Here is a 27,570-nt window from a genome sequence, read left to right as displayed (position 1 = left end):
TCCCGGCCTCTGACTAATCTATTACAAAAGATATTCCTTTTGTCTTTGATGATGATTGTGTAGAAGCATTTGAAATACTTAAGAAAGCATTGATTTCTGCACTTATTGTTCAGCCACCTGATTGGAATTTACCCTTTGAAATTATGTGTGATGCTTGTGATTATGTTGAAGGTGTTGTTCTAGGGCAAAGAGTTTATAAGAAATTAAATGTTATTCAATATGCTAGTAAAACTCTAGACACTGCCCAGAGAAATTATGCTACTACTGAAAAAGAATTTTTAGCAATTGTTTTTGCTTGTGATAAGTTCAGACCTTATTTTGTTGATTCTAAAGTAACTATTCACACTGATCGTGCTGCTATTAAATACCTTATGGAAAAGAAAGATGCTAAACCTAGACTTATTAGATGGGTTCTCCTGCTACAAGAATTTGATTTGCATATTATTGATAGAAAGGGAGCTGAGAACCCTGTTGCAGACAACTTGTCTAGGTTAGAAAATGTTCTTGATGACCCACTACTTATTGATGATAGCTTTCCTGATGAACAATTAAATGTCATAAATGCTTCTCGAACTACTCCATGGTATGCTAATTATGCTAATTATATTGTTGCTAAATTTATACCACCTAGTTTCACATACCAGCAAAAGAAAAAGTTCTTCTATGATTTGATACATTACTTTTGGGATGACCCACATCTTTATAAAGAAGGAGCAGATGGTATTATTAGACGTTGTCTACCTGAGCATGAACAGGAACAGATCCTATGCAAGTGTCATTCCGAGGCTTATGGAGGACACCATGCTGGAGATAGAACTGCACACAAGGTATTGCAATGCGGTTTTTATTGGCCTACTCTCTTCAAGGATGCCCGTAAGTTTTTCTTGTCTTGTGATGAGTGTCAAAGAATTGGTAATATTAGTAGGCGTCAAGAAATTCCTATGAATTATTCACTTGTTATTGAACCATTTGATGTTTGGGGCTTTGATTATATGGGACCGTTTCCTGCCTCTAATGGGTATACACATATTTTAGTTGTTGTTGATTACGTTACTAAGTGGGTAGAAGCTCTTCCAACTAGTAGTGCTGATCATAACACCTCTATTAAGATGCTTAAAGAAGTTATTTTCCCGAGGTTTGGAGTCCCTAGATATTTACTGACTGATGGTGGTTCACATTTTATTCATGGTGCCTTCCGTAAAATGCTTGCTAAGTATGACGTTAATCATAGAATTGCATCTCCTTATCACCCACAGTCTAATGGTCAAGAAGAATTGAGTAACAGAGAGCTCAAATTAATTTTGCAAAATACTATTAATAGATCTAGAAATAATTGGTCCAAGAAACTTGGTGATGCATTATGGGCCTATAGAACTGCATACAACAATCCTATGGGTATGTCTCCATATAAAATGGTTTATGGTAAAGCATGTCACTTACCTCTTGAATTAGAACATAAGGCATATTGGGCTATTAAAGAGCTCAACTATGACTTCAAACTTGCCGGTGAGAAGAGGTTATTTGACATTAGCTCACTTGATGAATGGAGAACCTAGGCTTATGAAAATGCCAAGTTGTTTAAATAAAAAGTTAAAAGATGACATGACAAAAGGATGCAAAAGTGTGAGTTTAATGTAGTGATTATGTATTGCTATACAACTTCGAAGGCACAAATCCGAGGGTGGTGAACGGTCAAAGAATCAAACATTATATCTCAGGTAATCCCGTAAATGTTGAAACTAGTATTATTGAAATCATAACCCCGGAGGAATACATAAGGGACACTTTTCGGGATGTTTCAGACTCCGAAAAGGAATAGGTACGTGGTACGGTAAGTAAACCAACTCCAAAACAGTTCTAATGGCAATTTTTCTCCGTTTTGGAATATTTAGAAAAATAGGAAAATAAGAAGCAGTCCGGGAAGTACATGAGGCTTCCACAAGGGTGGGAGGCGTGCCCTACCCCCTGGGTGCGCCCCTGCCTCGTGGGCACCTCGTGCGCTCTCTGGACTCCGTTTTCTTGCACGATACTTCTTTTGGTCGGTAAAAATTCATTGTATAATCTCCTAAAGGTTTTGACCACCGTATCACGCAAATATCTCTTGTCTTTGTTTCGAGCTGTTTTATGTCAGGATTGTCAAGGTCAGGCATCATGTCGTCCCCCTCCTCCAACAAAGGTGACAATGATGCTTGGCTAATGAAGATAGAGCTGAAGAGGGAAGAACCTATGGGGATCAACAAGGATGAAGAGATCAAGAAGGCCACGGAGGACCAAGTTCCGGCAGCAGAAGACATCCTTCAACTTGATCACAATCTTCTTACCCAACTGAGATTGAAGCTTTCAAGATGATTGAGTTAGCTCGTATACAAAACAAGTATCTCACACGTGAAAATATTTTGTTGAAGGAGCATATCATCGCACTCAAGGGCATTATCCGTAAGTTGGAGGACCTCCTACGCTTGATGTGCGACTATACATCATCACCAACACCCTCTTCACCGACAAAGAAGGAGATATAAACACATGGGTATGGGCACTCCCCTTGGCAAATGCCAAGCTTGGGGGAGTGCCCCGGTATCGTATCACCATCACAACTTTTATCTTTACCGTTTTTCTTAGTTCGATCCTTTTGATAATATCTTGATCTAGTAGAATAAAGCTTTAGTATGATTTAGTTGTGAGTTTTGCTTTATGATCCCTCTATGTAATCGAGTCCATGAGCTATATAATAAAGATTAGTGTTGAGTCAAGGGCTTGATTATTTTGCTATGATCTTGAGGGAATAAAATAAAAGAGAAGAAATAAAAAGAAACAAAGAGACCATATGGATCTTATGGAGAGTAATGACTTCACATATAAAGAGTATGATGAATAAAAGTTGTTGAGAGTTGACAAACATAGTTTTGGTCAGCGTTGCAATTAATAGGAAGTAATAAAGAAAGAGAGGTTCACATATAAATATACTATCTTGGACATCTTTTATGATTGTGAGCACTCATTAAAGTATGACATGCTAAGAGTTGATGTTGGACAAGGAAGACAACATAATGGGTTATGTTTTCTTTCATCTGAAATAAATTATATTGTCATGGATCATCCAACATGTTGAGCTTGCCTTTCCCTCTCATGCTAGCCAATTTCATTGCACCAAGTAGAGATACTACTTGTGCTTCCAAATATCCCTAAACCCAGATTTTCCATGAGAGTCCACCATATATACCTATGTATTGAGTAAGATCCTTCAAGTAAGTTGTCATCGGTGCAAGCAATAAAAAATTGCTCTCTAAATATGTATGACTTATTAGTGTGGGAGAAAATAAGCTTTATACGATCTTGTGATGTGGAAGAAATAAAAGCGATGGACTGCATAATAAAGGTCCATATCACAAGTGATAATATAAAGTGACGTTCTTTCGCATTAAGATTTTGTGCATCCAACCATAAAAGCGCATGACAACCTCTGCTTCCCTCTGCGAAGGGCCTATCTTTTACTTTTATCTTCTACCTTACATAAGAGTCATGGTGATCTTCACCTTTCCTTTTTACATTTATCCTTTGGCAAGCACAATGTGTTGGAAAGATCTTGATATATATAGCTAATTGGATGTGAGTCTTCATGAACTATTATTGTTGACATTACCCTTGAGGTATGATACGTCTCCAACATATCTATAATTTTTTATTGCTCCATGCTATATTATCTACTGTTTTGGATGTTTATGGGCTTTATTATACACTTTTATATCATTTTTGGGACTAACCTATTAACCCAGAGCCCAGTGCCAGTTTCTGTTTTTACCTTGTTTTAGGGTTTTGAAGAAAAGGAAAACCAAACGGAGTCCAATTGACCTGAAACTTCACGGAACCCATTTTTGGAAGGAAAGAAGCCCAGAAGACTTCAAGTGCACGTAAGGGAAGCTTCGAGGAGGCCACGAGGTAGGGGGCGCGCCCACCCCCCTGGGCGCGCCCTCCACCCTCGTGGGCCCCTCGTGGCCCCCCTGACGTACTTCTTCTGCCTATATATCTCCATATACCCTAAAAACATCAGGGAGCACAATAGATCAGGAGTTCCACCGCCAGAAGCCTCCGTAGCCACTAAAAGCCAATCTAGACCCGTTCCGGCACCCTGCCGGAGGGGGAATCCTTCTCCTGTGGCCATCTTCATCATCCCGGTGCTCTCCATGACGAGGAGGGAGTAGTTCTCCCTCGGGGCTGAGGGTATGTACCAGTAGCTATGTGTTTGATCTCTCTCTCGTGTTCTCGAGGTGATACGATCTTGATGTATCGCGAGATTTGCTATTATAGTTGGATCTTATGTTTCTCCTCCCCCTCTACTCTCTTGTAATGGATTGAGTTTCCCCTTTGAAGTTATCTTATCGGATCGAGTCTTTAAAGATTTGAGAACACTTGATATATGTCTTGTCATGCGTATCTGTGGTGATAATGGGATACCACGTGATTCACTTGATGTATGTTTTGGTGATCAACTTGCGGGTTCCGCCCATGAACCTATGCATAGGGGTTGGCACATGTTTTCGTCGTGATTCTCCGGTAGAAACTTTGGGGCACTCTTTGAGGTTCTATGTGTTGGTTGAATAGATGAATCTGAGATTGTGTGATGCATATTGTATAATCATACCCACGGATACTTGAGGTGACATTGGAGTATCTAGGTGACATTAGAGTTTTGGTTGATTTGTGTCTTAAGGTGTTATTCTAGTACGAACTCTAGGGCTGTTTGTGACACTTATAGGAATAGCCCAACGGATTGATTGGAAAGAATAACTTTGAGGTGGTTTCGTACCCTACCATAATCTCTTCATTCGTTCTCCGCTATTAGTGACTTTGGAGTGACTCTTTATTACGTGTTGAGGGATAGTTATGTGATCCAATTATGTTATTATTGTTGAGAGAACTTGCACTAGTGAAAGTATGAACCCTAGGCCTTCTTTCAACGCATTGCAATACCGTTTATGCTCACTTTTATCATTAGTTACCTTGCTGTTTTTATATTTTCATATTACAAAAACATTTATCTACTATCCATATACCACTTGTATCACCATCTCTTCGCCGAACTAGTGCACCTATACAATTTACCATTGTATTGGGTGTGTTGGGGACACAAGAGACTCTTTGTTATTTGGTTGCAGGGTTGCTTGAGAGAGACCATCTTTATCCTACGCCTCCTACGGATTGATAAACCTTAGGTCATCCACTTGAGGGAAATTTGCTACTGTCCTACAAACCTCTGCACTTGGAGGCCCAACAACGTCTACAAGAAGGTTGTGTAGTAGACATCAAGCTCTTTTCTAGCGCCGTTGCCGGGGAGGTGAGTGCATGAAGGTATATCTTTAGATCTTGCAATCGAATCTTTTTGTTCCTTGTTTTATCACTAGTTTAGTTTATAAAAGAAAACTATAAAAAATATGGAATTGAGTTTGCCTCATATGCTTCATCTTTTTAATATCTATCATGGAAATAAGGATTCCTATAATTGTGCTCAAGTGCTAGAAGAAGAATGCATTAGAATGTTTGGCACTAAATATTTGAATGATGAGCATGATTGCAATGTTGTTAGTATGAATTCCTTGAATATCCATGATGCTAATGATATGCAAATCCACAAGCTTGAGGAAGCTATGTTTGATGAAGATGATATTTTTTGTCCCCCAAGTTTTCATGAGCAAATTTATTATGATGAAGGCATGCCTCCTATATATGCTGATTATTGTGATGACATGTATGCTTTAAAGAACAATTATAACCATGAAACTTTCCATCTTGATCTTAATTTTCAATCACATGATAGTTATTTTGTTGAGTTTTCTCCCACTATTATTCATGAGAAGAATTTTGCTTGTGTGGAGAGTAGTAAATTTTCTATGCTTGTAGATCATCAAAATAATGCTTTAGGTGCTGGTTATATTGTTGAATTCATTCATGATGCTACTGAAAATTATTACGAGGGAGGAATATATGCTTGTAGGAATTGCAATAATATCAAGTTTCCTCTCTATGTGCTTAAAGTTTTGAAGTTATGCTTGTTTTGCCCTCCTATGCTAGTTGATTATTGTTCCCACAAGTTGTTTGCTCACAAAATCTCTATGCATAGGAAGTGGGTTAGACTTAAATGTGTTAGTCATATTCTTCATGATGCTCTCTTTATGTTACAATTCTTATCTTTTATGTGAGCATCGTTGAAATCATCATGCCTAGCTAGGGCGTTAAACGATAGCGCTTGTTGGGAGGCAACCCAAATTTATTTTTGTTCCTTGCTTTTTGTTCCTGTTTAGTAATAAATAATTCATCTAGCCTCTGTTTAGATGTGGTTTTATGCTTTTAATTAGTGTTTGTGCCAAGTAGAACCTTTGGGAAGACTTGGGGAGAGTCTTGTTGATCATGCTGTAAAGAACAGAAACTTTAGCGCTCACGAGAATTGCTGCCATGTTTATTTGGATAGTGCTATTTAGTTAATTATTTTTGCAGATGATTAATAGATAAATTCCTCAGGTCCAGAAATTTATTTGAGAATTTTATGAGTTCCAGAAGTATACATTTGATCCAGATTACTACAGACTGTTCTGTTTTTGACAGATTCTGTTTTCTATGTGCTGTTTACTTATTTTTGATGAATCTATGGCTAGTAAAAGAGTTTATAAACCATAGAGAAGTTGGAATACAGTTGGTTTAACACCAATATAAATAAAGAATGAGTTCATTACAGTACCTTGAAGTGGTGATTTATTTTCTTTCGCTAATAGAGCTTACGAGTTTTCTGCTAAGTTTTGTGTTGTGAAGTTTTCAAGTTTTGGGTAAGGATTCGATGGACTATGGAATAAGGAGTGGAAAGAGCCCAAGCTTGGGTATCCCAGGGCACCCCAAGGTAATATTCAAGGATAGCCAAGAGCCTAAGCTTGGGGATGCCCCGGAAGGCATCCCCTCTTTCGTCTTCGTTCATCGGTAACTTTACTTGGAGCTATATTTTCATTCACCACATGATATGTGTTTTGCTTGGAGCATCAATTTATTTTGTTAGGATTTGCTTGCTGTTATTTAGAACAATGTTTTGCATCTTTTATTTCAACAAAAGTGGCATTGATAGCCTTTACTATGCCTATTTTAGAAGTCCACATGTTGCTGTTTGAAAACAGAAAGTTTACCGCTGTTGCAATAATTCCCTAGAAAAGTAAGAATGTGATAAAATGTTGAGACCTTTTGCATATTAATCTCTGATAAATTTACTACAGTGGGAATTTTATTTCATAATTTTTGTAGCTAGGGAAGTATGGATGTTGCTGCATTCTTTACAGACTGTCCTGTTTAGGCAGATTGCTGTTATGTTTGCATTGTTTGCATATGTTTGCTTCTTTAGTGATTCTATTTGAGGATAGGACTATTAAATATGCAGAGACATTTAGTATGCAATGTTGAATAATAATTTTAGTGATTTGCTACAGTAGAGCATGATAAGTTTTTGGCAATGGTTTATACTAACTTATCTCACGAGTCCTTGTTGAGTTTTGTGTGGATGAAGCTTTTGAGATTTAGGGAGACCGTGATATGAGAGGGATTAAGGAGACACAAAAGCTCAAGCTTGGGGATTCCCAAGGCATCCCAAGATAATATTTCAAGAAGTCTCAAGCGTCTAAGCTTGGGGATGCCCCAGTTGGCATCCCACCTTTCTTCTTCAACAACTATCGGTTAGTATCGATTGATCCTAAGTTTTTGCTTCTTCACATGATGTTTGCTATTCTTAGATGTCATCTTATTTTGCTTTGCTTTCTGTTTGAATAAAATACCAAGATCTGAAATTATTAAATGTTAGATAGTCTTCACATAGTTGCATAATTATTCGACTACTCATTGATCTTCACTTATATCTTTCGGAGTAGTTTGTCGATGCTCTAGTGCTTCGCTTATATCTTTTGGAGCACGGTGGTGGTATTATAGAAATAGATGAACTCTCATGCTTCACTTATATTATTTTGAGAGTCTTAAATAGCATGGTAATTTGCTTAAATAATCCTAATATGCTAGGCATCCAAGAATACTAAAAACTTTCATATAGAGTATTGAATACTAAGAGAAGTTTGATGCTTGATGATTGTTTTGAGATATGGAGGTAATAATATCAAAGTCGTGATAGTTGAGTAGTTGTGAATTTGAGAAATGCTTGTGTTGAAGTTTGCAAGTCCCGTAACATGCACGTATGGTAAACGTTGTGTAACAAATTTGAAACATGAGGTGTTATTTGATTGTCCTCCTTATGAGTGGCGGTCGGGGACGAGCGATGGTCTTTTCCTACCAATCTATCCCCCTAGGAGCATGCGCGTAGTACCGAGGTTTTTCATGACTTGTAGATTTTTGCAATAAGTATGTGAGTTCTTTATGACTAATGTTGAGTCCATGGATTATACGCACTCTCACCCTTCCATCCTTGCTAGCCTCTTCGGTACCGTGCATTGCCCTTTCTCACATTGAGAGTTGGCGCAAACTTCGCCGGTGCATCCAAACCCCGTGATATGATACACTCTTTCACACATAAACCTCCTTATATCTTCCTCAAAACAGCCACCATACCTACCTATTATGGCATTTCCATAGACATTCCGAGATATATTGCCATGCAACTTTCCACCGTTCCGTTTATTATGACACGCATCATCATTGTCATACTGCTTTGCATGATCATGTAGTTGACATAGTATTTGTGGCAAAGCCACCATTCATAATTCTTTCATACATGTCACTCATGAGTCATTGCATATCCCGGTACACCGCCGGAGGCATTCATATAGAGTCATCTTTTGTTCTAGTATCGAGTTGTAATCATTGAGTTGTAAATAAATAGAAGTGTGATGATCATCATTTTCTAGAGCATTGTCCCAAGTGAGGAATAAAAAAAGAGAAAGGCCATAAAAAAAGAGAAGGCCCAAAAAAGGAAGAGAAAGGCCATAAAAAAAGAGAAGGCCCCAAAAAATGAAAAAAATGAAAATGAGAGAAAAAGAGAGAAGGGACAATGCTACTATCCTTTGCCACACTTGTGCTTCAAAGTAGCACCATAATCTTCATGATAGAGAGTCTCTTGTTTTGTCACTTTCATATACTAGTGGGAATTTTTCATTATAGAACTTGGCTTTTATATTCCAACAATGGGCCTCCTCAAGTGCCCTAGATCTTCGTGAGCAAGCAAGTTGGATGCACACCCACTTAGTTTCTTTTGTTGAGCTTTCATACATTTATAGCTCTAGTGCATCCGTTGCATGGCAATCCCTACTCCTTGCATTAACATCAATCGATGGGCATCTCCATAGCCCATTGATTAGCCTCGTTGATGTGAGACTTTCTCCTTTTTGTCTTCTCCACATAACCCCCCTCATTATATTCTATTCCACCCATAGTGCTATGTCCATGGCTCGCGCTCATATATTGCGTGAAAGTTTATGGGTTTGAGATTACTAAAGTATGAAACAATTGCTTGGCTTGTCATCGGGGTTGTGCATGATGAGAGCATTCTTGTGTGACGAAAATGAAACATGACTAAACCATATGACTTTGTAGGGATGAACTTTCTTTGGCCATGTTATTTTGAGAAGACATAATTGCTTAGTTAGTATGCTTGAAGTATTACCATTTTTATGTCAATATGAACTTTTATCTTGAATCTTTCGGATCTGAATATTCATACCACAATTAAGAAGAATTACATTGAAATTATGCCAAGTAGCATTCCACATCAAAAATTCTGTTTTTATCATTTACCTACTCGAGGACGAGCATGAATTAAGCTTGGGGATGCTGATACGTCTCCAACATATCTATAATTTTTGATTGCTCCATGCTATATTATCTACTGTTTTGGATGTTTATGGGCTTTATTATACACTTTTATATCATTTTTGGGACTAACCTATTAACCCAGAGCCCAGTACCAGTTTTTGTTTTTACCTTGTTTTAGGGTTTCGAAGAAAAGGAAAACCAAATGGAGTCCAATTGACCTGAAACTTCACGGAACCCATTTTTGGAAGGAAAGAAGCCCATAAGACTTGAAGTGCACAAAAGGGAAGCTTCGAGGAGGCCACGAGGTAGGGGGCGCGCCCTCCACCCTCGTGGCCCCCCTGACGTACTTCTTCCGCCTATATATCTCCATATACCCTAAAACATCAGGGAGCACAATAGATCGGGAGTTCCGCCGCCAGAAGCCTCCGTAGCCACCGAAAGCCAATCTAGACCCGTTCCGGCACCCTGCCGAGGGGGAATCCTTCTCCGGTGGCCATCTTCATCATCCCGGTGCTCTCCATGATGAGGAGGGAGTAGTTCTCCCTCGGGGCTGAGGGTATGTACCAGTAGCTATGTGTTTGATCTCTCTCTCTCTATCTCTCTCTCTCGTGTTCTTAAGGTGATACGATCTTGATGTATCGCGAGCTTTGCTATTATAGTTGGATCTTATGTTTCTCCTCCCCCTCTACTCTCTTGTAATGGATTGAGTTTCCCCTTTGAAGTTATCTTATCGGATTGACTCTTTAAAGATTTGAGAACACTTGATATATGTCTTGTCATGCGTATCTGTGGTGACAATAGGATACCACATGATTCACTTGATGTATGTTTTGGTGATCAACTTGCGGGTTCCGCCCATGAACCTATGCATAGGGGTTGGCACACGTTTTCGTCGTGATTCTCTGGTAGAAACTTTGGGGCACTCTTTGAGGTTCTATGTGTTGGTTGAATAGATGAATCTGAGATTGTGTGATGCATATCGTATAATCATACCCACGGATACTTGAGGTGACATTGGAGTATCTAGGTGACATTAGGGTTTTGATTGATTTGTGTCTTAAGGTGTTATTCTAGTACGAACTCTAGGGATGTTTGTGACACTTATAGGAATAGCCCAACGGATTGATTGGAAAGAATAACTTTGAGGTGGTTTTGTACCCTACCATAATCTCTTCGTTCGTTCTCCGCTATTAGTGACTTTGGAGTGACTCTTTATTGCATGTTGAGGGATAGTTATGTGATCCAATTATGTTATTATTGTTGAGAGAACTTGCACTAGTGAAAGTATGAAACCTAGGCCTTCTTTCAATGCATTGCAATACCGTTTACGCTCACTTTTATCATTATTTACCTTGCTGTTTTTATATTTTCAGATTACAAAAACCTTTATCTACTATCCATATACCACTTGTATCACCATCTCTTCGCCGAACTAGTGCACCTATACAATTTACCATTGTATTTGGTGTGTTGGGGACACAAGAGACTCTTTGTTATTTGGTTGCAGGGTTGCTTGAGAGAGACCATCTTCATCCTACGCCTCCTACGGATTGATAAACCTTAGGTCATCCACTTGAGGGAAATTTGCTACTGTCCTACAAACCTCTGCACTTGGAGGCCCAACAACGTCTACAAGAATAAGGTTGTGTAGTAGACATCAAGGTAAAATGTTGGGAGGCGAAACTATAAGCCCTTATCTTTCTCTATGCCCGATTAAGACTTCATACCCATAAATATTGCATGAGTGATAGCAATTGTGAAAGACTAAAAGATGGTTGAGTATGTGGACTTGCTGAAAAGCTCTTATATTGACTCTTTCCTAAGTTATGATAAATTGCAATTGCCTCAATGACTGAGATTAGAGTTTGTTGGTTCTCAATGAAGTTTATGATTCATACTTGAAGTTGTGATTGGACTGTTACTTTAGCATAAGAGATCATATGACAATATATATATATATATGTGTTGTTGTTGTTGTTCTTAGAATGATCATGATGCCCTCATGTCCGTATTTTATTTTTATCGACACCTCTATCTCTAAACATGTGGACATATTTTTAGATTTCGGCTTTCGCTTGAGGACAAGCGAGGCCTAAGCTTGGGGGAGTTGATACGCCCATTTTGCATCATGCTTTTATATCGATATTTATTGCATTATGGGCTGTTATTACACATTATGTCACAATACTTATGCCTGTTCTCTCTTATTTTACAATGTTTACATGAAGAGGGAGAATGCCGGCAGCTGGGATTTTGGGCTGGAAAAGGAGCAAATATTAGAGACCTATTCTGCACAGCTCCAAAAGTCCTGAAACTTCACGGAAGCTATTTCCAGAATATATAAAAAATACTGAGCGCAAGAAGTTCCAGAGGGGGCCACACCCTAGCCACGAGGGTGGGGGCGCGCCCTACCCCCTGGGAGCGCCCCCTGCCTCGTGGGCCCCCTGGTGGCCCTCCGATGCCCATCTTCTGCTATATGGAGTCTTTCGTCAAGGAAAAAACCGCAAGCAAGCTTTTAGGATGAGACTCCGCCGCCACGAGGCGGAACCTTGGCGGAGCCAATCTAGGGCTCCGGCGGAGCTGTTCTGCCGGGGAAACTTCCCTCCGGGAGGGGGAAATCATCACCATCGTCATCACCAACGATCCTCTCATCGGGAGGGGGTCAATCTCCATCAACATCTTCACCAGCACCATCTCATCTCAAACCCTAGTTCATCTCTTGTATCCAATCTTTGTATCCAAACCTCGGATTGGTACCTGTGGGTTGCTAGTAGTGTTGATTACTCCTTGTAGTTGATGCTAGTTGGTTTACTTGGTGGAATATCATATGTTCAGATCCATTATGCATATTAATACCCCTCTGATTATGAACATGAATATGCTTTGTGAGTAGTTATGTTTGTTCCTGAGGACATGGGAGAAGTCTTGCTATTTGTAGTCATGTGAATTTGGTATTCGTTCGATATTTTGATGAGATGTATGTTGTCATCCCTCTAGTGGTTTCATGTGAACATCGACTACATGACACTTCACCATTGTTTGGGCCTAGAGGGAGGCATTGGGAAGTAATAAGTAGATGATGGGTTGCTAGAGTGACAGAAACTTAAACCCTAGTTTATGCGTTGCTTCGTAAGGGGCTGATTCGGATCCATATATTTCATGCTATGGTTAGGTTTACCTTAATACTTCTGTTGTAGTTGCGGATGCTTGCAATAGGGGTTAATCATAAGTGGGATGTTTGTCCAAGTAATGACAGCACCCAAGCACCGGTCCACCCACGTATCAAATTATCAAAGTACCGAACACAAATGATATGATCGTGATGAAAACTAGCTTGACGATAATTCCCATGTGTCCTCGGGAGCGCTTTCCTTCATATAAGAGTTTGTCAAGGCTTGTCCTTTGCTACAAAAAGGATTGGGTCATCTTGCTGCACCTTATTTACTTTTATTACTTGCTACTCGTTACCGATTACCTTATCACAAAACTATCTATTACCGATAATTTCAGTGCTTGCAGAGAATACCTTGCTGAAAACCGCTTATCATTTCCTTCTGCTCCTCGTTGGGTTCGACACTCTTACTTATCGAAAGGACTATGATAAATCCCCTATACTTGTGGGTCATCAGTAGGCCAAACTAAACAGATAATTCGAAGAGACTTGCAAACATATCAAATCATGCATATAAGAATTCAGATAAGAACCAAATAATATTCATAGATAATCTTGTTCATAAATCCACAATTCATCGGATCTCGACAAACACACCACAAAAGAGTATTACATCAAATAGATCTCCCAGAACATCGAGGAGAACTTTGTATTGAGAATCAAAGAGAGAGAAGAATCCATCTAGCTAAGAGTATATATAGGCGAACGCAGTACGTCGGTGGAGCTACGAGGAGCCCACGAGGCTGGGGGGCGCGCCTACCCCCTGGGCGCGCCCTCCTGCCTCGTGGCTTCCTCGTGGAGTTCCAGACTTCGAATCCAAGTCTTCTGGATTGCTTTTGGTCCAAGAAAGATCATCGCGAAGATTTCATTCCGTTTGGACTCCGTTTGATATTCCTTTTCTGCAAAACTCTAAAATAGGAAAAAAAATAGAAACTGGCACTGGGCCTCCAGTTAATAGGTTAGTCCCAAAAATATTATAAAAGAGCATATTAAAGCCCATTAAACATCCAAAACAGATAATATAATAGCATGGAACAATCAAAAATTATAGATACATTGGAGACATATCAATGACGTCCCTCGAACTCTTGATCCAGCAAAGTGTCGAGGGAGAGTTCCATCAGCACGACAGCATGGTGATAGTGATGGTAAAGTGATCCACGTAGGGCTTCGCCTAAGCACTACATGAATATGACCGGAGGCGTAAACTGTGGAGGGGGGCGCCACACACGGCTAGGAATCAATGTTGTGTGTTCTAGCCGTGCCCCCCATGTATATATAGGTTGGAGGGGAGGAGAGTCTAGTCCAATTCGGCCTCCCCCCTTTCCTTTTACCGGAAGGGGGAAAAGAGAGGGGGGAGGAAAGAAAGGGGGGCGAACCCCCACCTCCTTCTCCTATTCGGCCTCCTTCCTTAGGGAGGCGGACCACCCCTTGTGGGCTAATGTGCTTCCCTCCTATGGCCCATAAGGGCCATTATTCCCTCGGGGGGTTCTGGTAACCCCCCCCCCCCCCCGATACTCCGATATGTACCCGGTATGCCCCGAAACACTTCCGGCGTCCGAATACTATTGTCCTATATATGAATCTTTACCTCTCAACCATTTCGAGACTCCTCGCCATGTCCGTGATCTCATCCGGGGCTCCAAACAACTTTCGGTCACCAAATCACATAACTCATATAATACAAAATTGTCATCGAAACGTTAAGCGTGCGGACCCTACGGGTTTGAGAACTATGTAGACATGACCGAGACACCTCTCCGGTCAATAACCAATAGCGGAACCTAGATGCTCATATTGGTTCCCACATATTGTACGAAGATCTTTATCGGTCGTACCGTAATGACAACATACATTATTTCCTTTGTCATCGGTATGTTACTTGCCCGAGATTCGATCGTCGGTATCTTCATACCTAGTTCAATCTCATTACCGGCAAGTCTCTTTACTCGTTCTGTAATGCATCATCCCGCAACTAACTCATTAGTCACATTGCTTGGAAGGCTTATTATGATGTGCATTGCCGAGAGGGCCCAGAGATACCTCTCCGATACTTGGAGTGACAAATGCTAATCTTGATCTATGCCAACCCAACAAACACCTTCGGAGATACCTGTAGAGCATATTTATAAACACCCAGTTACATTGTGACGTTTGATAGCACACAAGGTATTCCTCCGATATTCGGGAGTTGCATAATCTCATAGTCAAAGGAATATGTATATGACCTGAAGAAAGCAATAGCAATGAAACTTAATGATCATTATGCTAAGCTAACGGATGGGTCTTGTCCATCACATCATTCTCCTAATGATATTATCCTGTTTATCAACTGACAACACATGTCCATGGTTAGGAAACTTAACCATCTTTGATTAACGAGCTAGTCTAGTACAGGCTTACTAGGGACACAGTGTTTTGTCTATGTATCCACACATTGTAGGATCGAAAGTATGTCTAGAGGGGGGTGATTAGACTACTTGACCAAATAAAAATCTAGCCTTTTCCCAATTTTAGTTCTTGGCAGATTTTAGCAACTTTGCACAAGTCAAGCAATCAACCTACACATGCAATTCTAAGAGTATAGCAGCGAAAAGTAAAACAATTGCATATGAAGGTAAAGGGAGGAGTTTGAGAGAGAAAACGCAATGTTGACATGGAGATTGTTATCCGTGGTTCCGATAGGTGGTGCTATCATACATCCACGTTGATGGAGACTTCAACCCACAAAGAGTAACAGTTGCGCGAGTACACGGAGGGCTCCACCCACGAAGGGTCCACGAAGAAGCAACCTTGTCTATCCCACCATGGCCGTCTCCCATGAAGGACTTGCCTCACTTGGGTAGATCTTCACAAAGTAGGCGATCTCATTGCCCTTACAAACTCCTTGGTTCAACTCCACAATCTTGACGGAGGCACCCAAGTGACACCCAGCCAATCTAGGAGACACCACTCTCCAAGAGGTTACAAATGGTGTGTTGATGATGAACTCCTTGCTCTTGTGCTTCCAATGATAGTCTCCCCAACACTCAACTCTCTCTCATAGGATTGGATTTGGTGGAAAGAAGATTTGAGTGGAAAGCAACTTGGGGAAGGCTAGAGATCAAGATCTATGTGGTAGGAATGGAATATCTTGACCTCAACACCAGTGTAGGTGGTTCTCTCTCAGAAAATGTATGTTGGAAGAATTGGTAGGACCGAGTTTGGCTTAGAGTTTAGGTCATATGTGGATATGGGAAAGTAGTTGAGGATTTTGGAGCATATCACTAAGCACATGAAGCAAGAGGCTCATTAAGCAACACCTCATTCCTCCTTAATAGTATTGGCTTTTCCTAAAGACTCAATGTGATCTTGGATCACTAAAATGAAAAATGTAGAGTCTTGTGCTTTGAGCTTGAGCCAATCCTTTTGTCCTTGGCATTTTGAGGGGTCCACTTTTCTAATCCATGCCATGCCAATCATTGGGCTTTCCTGAAATATTTATATTGAAATAGCATTAGCTCAATGAGCTATATGTTGTTAGGAATTACCAAAACCACCCAGGGATAGTTGCACTTTCAATCTCCCCTTTTTGGTAATTGATGACAACATATAGATCAAAGCTTCGACAAATGATAATAAGATTGAAAAACATCGCCGCTTTGAGAAGTATGTGATAAGCAAGAGCTCCCCCTAAATTTGTGCATTATTTAAAATTTGCTTTTGAATGCAAATGCACAATCGATTAGGATCATGTGTTACTCTTCCATGTCACATACATCTTGGTGGAGCGCTCAAAATGATAGAAATTAAAAGCATGCACTCATCACCAAGCAAGTGAATGATCATATAAGGATATAAGAGATAATATCATCCAACAAGCATTAAGGGTGGTATATGATCAAACACATGATCAAACAAGTATTTCACGAGAACATAAAGTATCTCACACAAGCACGCAATCAAGAAGTTTAACCAAACCAAAAACAAGAGAGATAAAAATCAACACTCTCTCTCGAAGCCTATGATCTATACATTTTCTCCCCCTTTGGCAACAAGTTACCAAAAAGTTCAAAAATGCATAGTGCTAAACGTCTCTCAGGCTTGATCTTCGGGAGGTGGTGTAGAGATGACTCCAAAGACGAAAGCTTCTGTTGATGTAGCTGGAGCTGGTGGTGGCACTGGAGCTGTAGCTGCTGGAGCTGATGCTGTACCTCTAGTATCTGTGACTAGCACTGAGGCAGACCTCTGGCTTCGGGGCACTCTAGCAAAAGGATCTGTAGTTGACTTGCCCTTCTTCTCCTCCACTTCCTCCTAAAGTTGCTCAACTGCTGACTGAATCTCAGTTACTTTGACATCAAGATCATAGAATTTCTGCTCAATGATCCTCTCCAAGCTCTCCTGGTTTTGAGTTAGGGTGGCCAAGCCCTTCTCAATCCTCAAGGTGGATTGGATCAGATATCCAAGTTGATCTTGCTTGGATTTCAAGAACACTTGAGATGCCTCTTCAACAGTTGGCATTCTCGCAGCTTTCTCAGCTTTAGCTTTGGCTTTCTTCTCCTGTGCTTGAACTGATGATGGTTCATTCTCATCCATCACAACTATGTTGTCTTCAAAGTTAGGGTATATGGCCAGGTGCTCCTTATCCAATAGATATTTGTCTGTGCCCATCTTGGAGTTGATGAGCTCCTGAATTTGTGGGGCATACCCACAGCTTCTCTTCTGATCAGTTGTTGTCCTTTTGATTGTCTCTACAATCAGACTCATGACTTTGAACTTTTGAGGCACATCAAACAAATGTAGCAAATTGATAGCATGTCCTCTGATCATCTTGTGATCACCTGACTTGGATAGCAATGTGTGCCTTAGGATCCAGTTGATGGTAGGCAGACCAGACCACAAGAAGTGGACAGATCCAAACTTATGAGTCTCTAAAGCATCATCTGGGATCTCTCTGTACATGTGTGCCATAGTGTTGTCGTCTTTCTTCTTCTCGTCATAAACATCCAAATCATCCTCATGTTCTTCTGGGGCATTGATCAACTGAGCCCATTCTTCAACAGTGGATTGGTACCTAGTACCTTCAGACATTCAAACTATCCTTCCATCTGGATAGAAGTGGGTTGTGGAGTAAAACTGCATGATGAGCTCATCATTCCACTTGGTGAGCTTCTGGGCAACAAATGTATCAACTCCAAATGCCTTGAAGCTGTCATAGACTCCTGGATAGTGAACTTCATTTTCCTTGATGTACTCCCAGTCAGCCCATCTCATGTCACACACTATGGGCTTCTTGTCAAGCAGGACAGTCTCATAAAAGTCTTGTTGTTCCTTTGTGTGGAACCTATAATCCACAACAGTTCTCCTCCTGACAGCATATGGATCAGACTGTCTCCATAATCTCAATCCTGAATCCTTCCTGGTCTTCATATTTTCTGCAACAGGATGTGCATCATTATGGTCAGGGATCTTGGGCTTGAGCTTCCTTAGCACTTGGGCTTCATCGTCTTCTTCATCAACAGTCTCAGGCACTGGGGCCTTGTTCTTTTCTGCAGCTGGAATGTTCCTGGTGCTTCTCTTGGGTGCATACTTTTGAGCTAGAGCTTTGGGAGCAGACTTGGGCTTAGATGGAGCAGCCCCTGATCTGATTGCATCTCCCATAAGCTTTTGAGCTTTGGGTCCTAGTGCAGCATCCTCTTCTTCTTCTTCTTCATCATCTCTCATCATTGATGGTTTTCCAATAACTCTAGCAATGGTCTTCTTGACCCTTCCTTTCCTCTTCTTGCCTTCACCTCCTTCTTTGGGTTCAAGAGTGAACTCCATTGTTCCTTGAGTGGAGGCTCTAGCTTTTGACATTGGAACTCTTCTTGCTGGAGCCTTTGTTTTCAGTCCTGGCTTACTTGGAGCAGTTGTGCCATACTCCTTTTTCAGCACCTTTTTCCTTGAAGTGACTTCATCCTCAACAGCCACATAATCCTCATCTTCAGAATCTGAGGTTTTCTTCTTCCTTGTCCTGGTAGCTGCTTTTGGCAAGTTACTAGGTGTGCTCCTGCTGCCCTCATCATAGCTGCTGGAGGGACTAGTGCCCTCACTCAACTGAACCTGCTCTTCAGACTTGTTCTGACTGTCACTTTGATCAGACATCTTCAGGAAAACTGTCAGCAGACCCTGTGAATAGGTTGTAGATGAGGTAGAGTAGATGAGCATCATGATACGTCTCCAACGTATCTATAATTTTTGATTGTTCCATGCTATATTATATTCTATTTTGGACATTATTGGGCTTTATTATACACTTATATATTATTTTTGGGACTAACCTATTAACCGGAGGCCCAACCCAGAATTGTTGTTTTTTGCCTATTTCAGAGTTTCGCAGAAAAAGAATATCAAGCGGAGTCCAAACGGAATGAAACCTTCGGGAACGTGATTTTTGGAACGAACGTGATCCAGAGGACTTGGACCCTACGTCAAGAAAGCTACCAGGAAGGCACGAGGTAGGGGGCGCGCCCTCCACCCTCGTGGGGCCCATGTTGCTCCACCGACGTACTACTTCCTCCTATATATACCTACGTACCCCCAAACTACCAGATACGGAGCCAAAAACCTAATTCCACCGCCGCAACCTTCTGTACCCGTGAGATCCCATCTTGGGGCCTTTTCCGGAGCTCCGCCGGAGGGGGCATCGATCACGGAGGACTTCTACATCAACACCATAGCCTCTTTGATGATGTGTGAGTAGTTTACCTCAGACCTTTGGGTCCATAGTTATTAGCTACATGGCTTCTTCTCTCTCTTTGGATCTGAATACAAAGTTCTCCACGATTCTCATGGAGATCTATTCAATGTAATCTTCTTTTGCGGTGTGTTTGTTGAGACCGATGAATTGTGGGTTTATGATCAAGTTTATCTATGAACAATATTTGAATCTTCTCTGAATTCTTTTATGTATGATTGGTTATCTTTGCAAGTCTCTTCAAATTATCAGTTTGGTTTGGCCTACTAGATTGATCTTTCTTGCAATGGGAGAAGTGCTTAGCTTTGGGTTCAATCTTGCGGTGTCCTTTCCCAGTGACAGTAGGGGCAGCAAGGCACGTATTGTATTGTTGCCATCGAGGATAACAAGATGGGGTTTATATCATATTGCATGACTTTATCCCTCTACATCATGTCGTCTTACTTAAAGCGTTACTCTGTTCTTTTGAACTTCATACTCTAGATGCATGCTGGATAGCGGTCGATGTGTGGAGTAATAGTAGTAGATGCAGGCAGGAGTCGGTCTACTTGTCGCGGACGTGATGCCTATATACATGATCATACCTAGATATTCTCATAACTATGTTCAATTCTGTCAATTGATCAACAGTAATTTGTTTACCCACCGTAATACTTATGCTCTTGAGAGAAGCCACTAGTGAAACCTATGGCCCCCGGGTCTATTTTCCATCATATTAATCTCCCGTCAACAAGCTATTTCTGGCACCATTTTTATTTCGCTTTATTTACTTTGCATCTTTATCTTAAAAATACCAAAAATATTATCTTATCATATTTATCAAATCTCACTTTCGTAAGTGACCGTGAAGGGATTCACAACCCCTTTATTGCGTTGGTTGCGAGGATTTTATTTGTTTGTGTAGGTGCAAGGGACTCGTGCGTGGCCTCCTACTGGATTGATACCTTGGTTCTCAAAAACTGAGGGAAATACTTACGCTACTTTGTTGCATCACCCTTTCCTCTTCAAGGGAAAACCAACGCAGTGCTCAAGAGGTAGCACATCACAAAGTATAGAGGTTTTGCAAAACAATTGAGTCAAAAAGCTTAGTTTTAGTTCTCTATAGAAGTGATCTCGGAGCTACCGAATTGACAAACTCGGTGATACCGAAGCAACACTTGGAACCTAAACTAGTGAACTTGGTTGGGCCGAGTCATAGTTCGGTGGCACCGAGATTGCTAGGGTTTCACATAATCTTAAACTCGGTCACCCCGATTTGCACGTTTCGGTTGGACCAAAAAGCGCATGTGCAATGGCCAAGGCCGAATCGGTGAGACCGATTTCTACATTTCGGTCGGTCCGAGATGAGTTCTGCGGAGAGCTAACCCTATAATTTTCGAATCAATCTAGACCTAAGGAAGTTTTAGCTGGATGGATCAATCTCAATCGTGGCAAGAAACATGGCATTGTCCTTGTGCTAGGAATCGGAGTGAAAAAGACAGCACAAGGGGTCGAACACTTACCCTAGAGCGGCGAGGGTTCACTACAGCGGCAACGGCGGAGCAGATTGCCGTTGACGGCGGCGGAGACCAGCGGCGGGAGGTCGCTGGCAGCGAGAGGACGATCTGGAGACCCGAAGAGGCAGAGCAGCGCGGGTGAAGGGTTTCAGAAAATTTTCGAAAATTTAACCCGTCAGTATATATAACCTGACCATGTCGGTGTGACCGAGTGGAACAACTCGGTGGCACCGAGATGCAAAACTGTATGCAGTTACTGCAACTCGGTGTGACCGAAAGGTTCTAATCAGTTGCACCAAGATTGAAAACCTAGATCAACTAAGTGATCTCGGTAGGACCAAAAAGGATGAATCGGTCAGACCGAGATGCACAAAGAGGTTTTGGAAGTTTAAGTCTATGACGAATCGGGGACTCCGGGTGCTCCTCACACAGAGTGGTTCGAATCTGACTTGATCAAACTTTGTGATGTAGCATGAATAGAGTTTGAGACGAGGAAAACATAGATAGCTAGATGGAGTTCTTAGGCATTCTTGTCCATCCATTTAGCAAAAGAGAAAAAGCCAAACAATCAAAGCAACAAATGGATGTCCTCGAATGAGAGAAATATGCATCCAACATGCTCACACAATAAAATGGCAAATGAAATATGTGACAAAGCATGCACAGACACTCTAGCATCTATCAAGAAATTGGCGATGACTAGGCCATCTATATATGAGTATATTGACTTAGGAGTCAAATGAGAACATTTGATCATAGGTCATACTCATCGTTTAAGCACAAGTGGGGTTACCACTTTTACATAAAGCATTGTTGTGCTCACACCATTAGAGTTGCTTTAGCTCAATTTTAGAGTAAAGCTCCCCTAGATGTGATGTCCCCCCAAAGAGGGATGAACTAACCTTGGGTTTTGTCGATGATGACTTCATGTAGGTAATGAAAATGTGGATGCTCAATGTTGATGTAGATCATCTGGAGCAATCCTTTGGAGTGAGTTGCACTTTCAATACCTACACGGGTTAGTCCCACAAGGAACAAGCAACGATATCCGTAGACATAGAGTGATGTATACAAAAGATGATGTCCATGAAAGCATTAGGTTACCTTGTCCCTTGTCTTACCAACAAGAGAGTTTGTGACTCCTTGAACTAGTGCAAGATATGGAAGTTGTTTGCACTTGTTATTGCCAAATGATAAGAGTGATGTATGTTGGCGAAGTCACCCTCAAGAACTCTCTAGTTCTTCTTCTTCGGGATCCACACCATCTTGATGGGAATCCTTGGAGTTGTAGTCGTACTTGATGAGGTAGAACTTGATTTAGTCTTGGGAACCCACTTGACCAAGGCCTTAGGGGCTTCTTCAAATGCATCAATCTCCTCTTGAAGCTTGTCCTTGCCTTTTTGCTTGTGGTCTTGTGGTGGAAGATCATCTTGAGCTTGTGTTCCTTTGAAAGAAGTAGGATCATACTTATCTTGTTGAGGAACAAACTTCGTCTTGGGGTATTGATCTTCTTCCCACTCAACTCCGTTGGCATTGAATTTTCGTTCAAAACCAACACTTGATTCTTCCGGTGCCTTCCTTGCTTGCGTACAATTTCCTCAAATTGCTTACTTCTGGCAAGGCTCTTGTAAACACCTTTCTCTATAATTCCCTTCAATAAGCTATTTTCTTGCTCAAGTGGAACTTGGCTAAGAGAGTCATTAGTGAAATCAAGAGAACTACTAGAAGCAACAACATTGGATTTAGCATGATTGTTGTTACTACTAGATGCAGAATCTTTCTTGTTCTTGTTGCTAGATTTAACTTGTGGCATGTAAGTAGACAAGAGTAAATGCTTGGCAACGTAAGAAAAACTTTTCTTGCGAAGATCATCATTGATTGCTTTTAAGAACTCATGCTCTTGCTCAAGGTTGAGCTTTTCAAAGCGTAGCTTCTCATGAGTCTTTAAAAGTTCTCGATGATCTTCCAAGGTAGTTTCATGAGCTAAATTAAGAGTGTTTAGTTCTTTAGTTAGACGCTCAATCTCCTTCTTATCATCGTCATTCGTTTTGTCTTGATTAGCATGATTAATAGTAGGTTCCTCATAGTTTTCATAACTAGAGTTGTCAACAAGTAAATCATCATCTCCTAGCAAATCATCTTCATCACTATTGAAATCAACATACTCGGGGTGTGTTACCTTTGGACCTTTAGCCATGAAACATCTTCCAATTCCTTCATTTGGTGAGTCAAATATGTCGTAGGAGTTGGTTGCCACAAGTGCTAGTCCGGCAACACCTTCATCTTGAGTATATTCGGAGTCAGAGTGATAACTTCTTTCGGAGTGATGGTCGGAGTCAGAGCCGGATACCCATTCACCAACATGAGCTTGATGTCTTCGTTTTGTGTAGCTCCTTGATGACTTGTTCTTCCTCTCTGAATCCTTGCTTCTTCGAGAGGGTCTTCGTTCATAACGATCATCTCTACTCCTCCTCTCTCTTGATGGTGATTCTTCTCTCCTACTTCTTCTCTTGGGAGAATCTTCTCTTATTTTGTAGGGAGCCGTACACTCATTGGAATAGTGTCCGGGTCTTCCACAATTGTAGCAGTTACGCTCATGACTAGAAGATCTTTTGTCATTGTAGGACCTTGACTTGGAACTTCTTTCCTTGCTTCTACTCTTGTAGAACTTGTTGAAGTTCTTCACCATTAGGCTCAATTCTTCATTGAAGGTTTACTTCTCATTTGATGATGTGGGGGCATCACATGAGGCTTTGTAAGCACCACTTGACTTGTTGTGAAGCTCTTCCTTATCCTTAAGTGACATCTCATGAGCAACAATTCTTCCAATGACTTCCATTGGCTTGAGATCTTTGTAATTGGGCATCATTTGGATCAATATGCACACGGTATCCTATTTTCCATCCAAGGCTCTTAAGATCTTCTTGATGATGAATCTATCGATCATCTCTTCACTTCCTAAGCCGGCAATCTCATTTGTGATGAGAGCAAGCCTAGAGTACACTTCAGCGACGCCTTCACCATCCTTGTTTTTGAACTTGTCAAGTTGACTTTGAAGCACATCCAATTTGGATTCCTTGACGGAGTCGGTACCTTCGTGCATATCAATCAAAGTATCCCAAATTTCCTTTGCATTCTCTAGACGACTGATTTTGTTGAATTCTTCAGGGCACAATCCATTGAAGAGAATATCACAAGCTTGAGCATTGTATTGCAGCATCTTCAACTCTTCCACGGTAGCTTCATGGTTCGGTTCTCTCCCATCAAAGAATTCACCTTGCAAGCCAATACACACAATAGCCCAAACGATGGGGTTATGTCCAAGAATATGCATTTTCATCTTATGCTTCCAACTAGCACAATTTGTACCATCAAAGTAAGGACCTCTACGGTGGTAATTTCCCTTGCTAGATGCCATACTCTCCTAGGTTGCGAAACCAAGGCTATGACCACCAAAAGCTATGGAAATCAAAGCAAATGGAGACCAAAGCTCTGATACCACTTGTAGGATCGGAAGTATGTCTAGAGGGGGGTGATTAGACTACTTGACCAAATAAAAATCTAGCCTTTTCTCAATTTTAGTTCTTGGCAAATTTTAGCAACTTTGCACAAGTCAAGCAATCAACCTACACATGCAATTCTAAGAGTATAGCAGCGGAAAGTAAAACAATTGCATATGAAGGTAAAGGGAGGAGTTTGAGAGAGCAAACGCAATGTTGACATGGAGATTGTTATCCGTGGTTCCGATAGGTGGTGCTATCGCACATCCACGTTGATGGAGACTTCAACCCACGAAGGGTAATGGTTGCGCGAGTCCACGGAGGGCTCCACCCACGAAGGGTCCATGAAGAAGCAACCTTGTCTATCCCACCATGATCGTCGCCCACGAAGGACTTGCCTCACTCGGGTAGATCTTCACGAAGTAAGCAATATCCTTGCCCTTACAAACTCCTTGGTTCAACTCCACAATCTTGACGGAGGCTCCCAAGTGACACCTAGCCAATCTAGGAGACACCACTCTCCAAGAGGTAACAAATGGTGTGTTGATGATGAACTCCTTGCTCTTGTGCTTCCAATGATAGTCTCCCCAACACTCAACTCTCTCTAATAGGATTGGATTTGGTGGAAAGAAGATTTGAGTGGAAAGCAACTTGGGGAGGGCTAGAGATCAAGATTTATGTGGTAGGAATGGAATATCTTGACCTCAACACAAGTGTAGGTGGTTCTCTCTCAGAAAATGTATGTTGGAAGTGTAGGCATGTTCTAATGGCTCTCTCCACGAATGAAGAGTGGGTGGAGGGGTATATATAGCCTCCACATAAAATTTAACCGTTACACACAATTTACCAAACTCGGTGGGACCAAATCATGAAACTCGGTCGGACCAATTTGGTTCATAATGTGACCGTAAGGGTTTTTGGTGGGACCAACATGTCAACTTGGTGGGACCGATGATATTAGGGTTAGGGCATAACTTAATCTCGGTGAGACCGATTACACAAACTCGGTGAGACCGATTTTGGTAATAGACTAACCAGAGAGTTGGTCAGGCAAACTCGGTGGGACCGATTCGCTCATCTCGGTTGGATCGAAATGTTACGAAAGGGAAACAGAGAGTTTGCATTGCAATCTCGGTGGGACCGATCGCTCATCTCGATTTGAACGAAAGTTACGAAGGGAAACAGAGAGATTACAATCCCATCTCGGTGAGACTGAGATCCCTATCGGTGAGACAGAAAAGACTAGGGTTTCTGGCAGTGGCTATGTCAAGAGAACTCGGTGGCGCCGGATAGAAAGTTTCGGTAGGGACAAGTTTGACTTTTGGTTTGGGACATATGTGGATATGAGAAAGTAGTTGAGGGCTTTGGAGTATATCACTAAGCATTTTGAGCAAGAAACTCATTAAGCAACACCTCACTCCCTCTTGATAGTATTGGCTTTTCCTATGGACTCAATGTGATCTTGGATCACTAAAATGAAAAATGTAGAGTCTTGTGCTTTGAGCTTGAGCCAATCCTTTTGTCCTTGGCATTTTGAGGGGTACACTTTTCTAATCCATTCCATGCCAATCATTGAGCTTTCCTGAAATATTTATCTTGAAATAGCATTAGCTCAATGAGCTATATGTTGTTAGGAATTACCAAAACCACCCAGGGATAGTTGCACTTTCACACATGTATCAAGTTTCCGGTTAATACAATTCTAGCATGAATAACAAACATTTATCATGATATATGGAAATATAAATAACAACTGTATTATTGCCTCTAGGGCATATTTCCTTCATTATCAATCTTGGATACTTTACATGCATTTTCATGCTATTTTATATCATTTTGGGGAACTAACTGTTGGGGAACGTAGTAATTTCAAAAAAATTCCTACGCACGCGCAAGATCATGGTGATGCATAGAAACGAGAGGGGAGAGTGTTGTCTACGTACCCTCGTAGACCGGCAACGGAAGCGTTGACACAACGTAGAGGAAGTAGTCGTACATCTTCCCGATCCGACCGATCCAAGTACCGAACGTACGGCACCTTCGAGTTCTGCACACGTTCAACTCGGTGATGTCCCTCGAGCTCCGATCCAGCAAAGTGTTGAGGGAGAGTTTCGTCAGCACGACGACGTGATGACGGTGATGATGTTCTACCGATGCAGGGCTTCGCCTAAGCACCGCTACGATATGACCGAGGTGGAATATGGTGGAAGGGAGCACCGCACATGGCTAAGGAACGATCACGAAGATCAACTTGTGTGTCATGGGGTGCCCCCTTGCCCCTGTATATAAAGGAGGGAGAGGGGAGGTGCGGCCGGCCCAAGGGGTGCGCCTGGAGGAGTCCTACTCCCACCGGGAGTAGGACTCCCCTCTCTTGCCTTGTTGGAAAAGGAAGGGGGAAGGGAGAAAGAGGAAAGGGGGGCGTCGCCCCCCTTCCTTGTCCTATTCAAAATAGGGGGAGGGGGCGCGCGGCCTGCCCTGGCCGGCCCTCCTCTTCTCCCTTAGGGCCCATGTAGGCCCAATAACCCCCGGGGGGTTCCGGTAACCCCCCGGTACTCCGGTAAAATCCCGATTTCACCCGGAATGTTTCCGATATCCAAATATAGGCTTCCAATATATCAATATGTATGTCTCGACCATTTCGAGACTCCTCATTATGTCCGTGATCACATCCGGGACACCGAACAACCTTCAGTACATCAAAACACAAAAACCCTAATTATGATCGTCACCGAACTTTAAGCGTGCGGACCCTACGGGTTCGAGAACTATGTAGACATGACCAAGACACGTCTCCGGTCAATAACCAATAGTGGAACCTGGATGCTCATATTGGCTCCTACATATTCTACGAAGATCTTTATCGGTCAGACCGCATAAGAATATACGTTGTTCCCTTTGTCATCG

This window comes from Triticum urartu, chromosome 2 (genome assembly GCF_003073215.2).
Source record: "Triticum urartu cultivar G1812 chromosome 2, Tu2.1, whole genome shotgun sequence".
In the NCBI taxonomy this organism is placed as follows: Eukaryota; Viridiplantae; Streptophyta; class Magnoliopsida; order Poales; family Poaceae; genus Triticum; species Triticum urartu.
The sequence above is the reverse complement of the archived record's forward strand: the minus strand, read 5'-3'. Positions refer to the sequence as shown.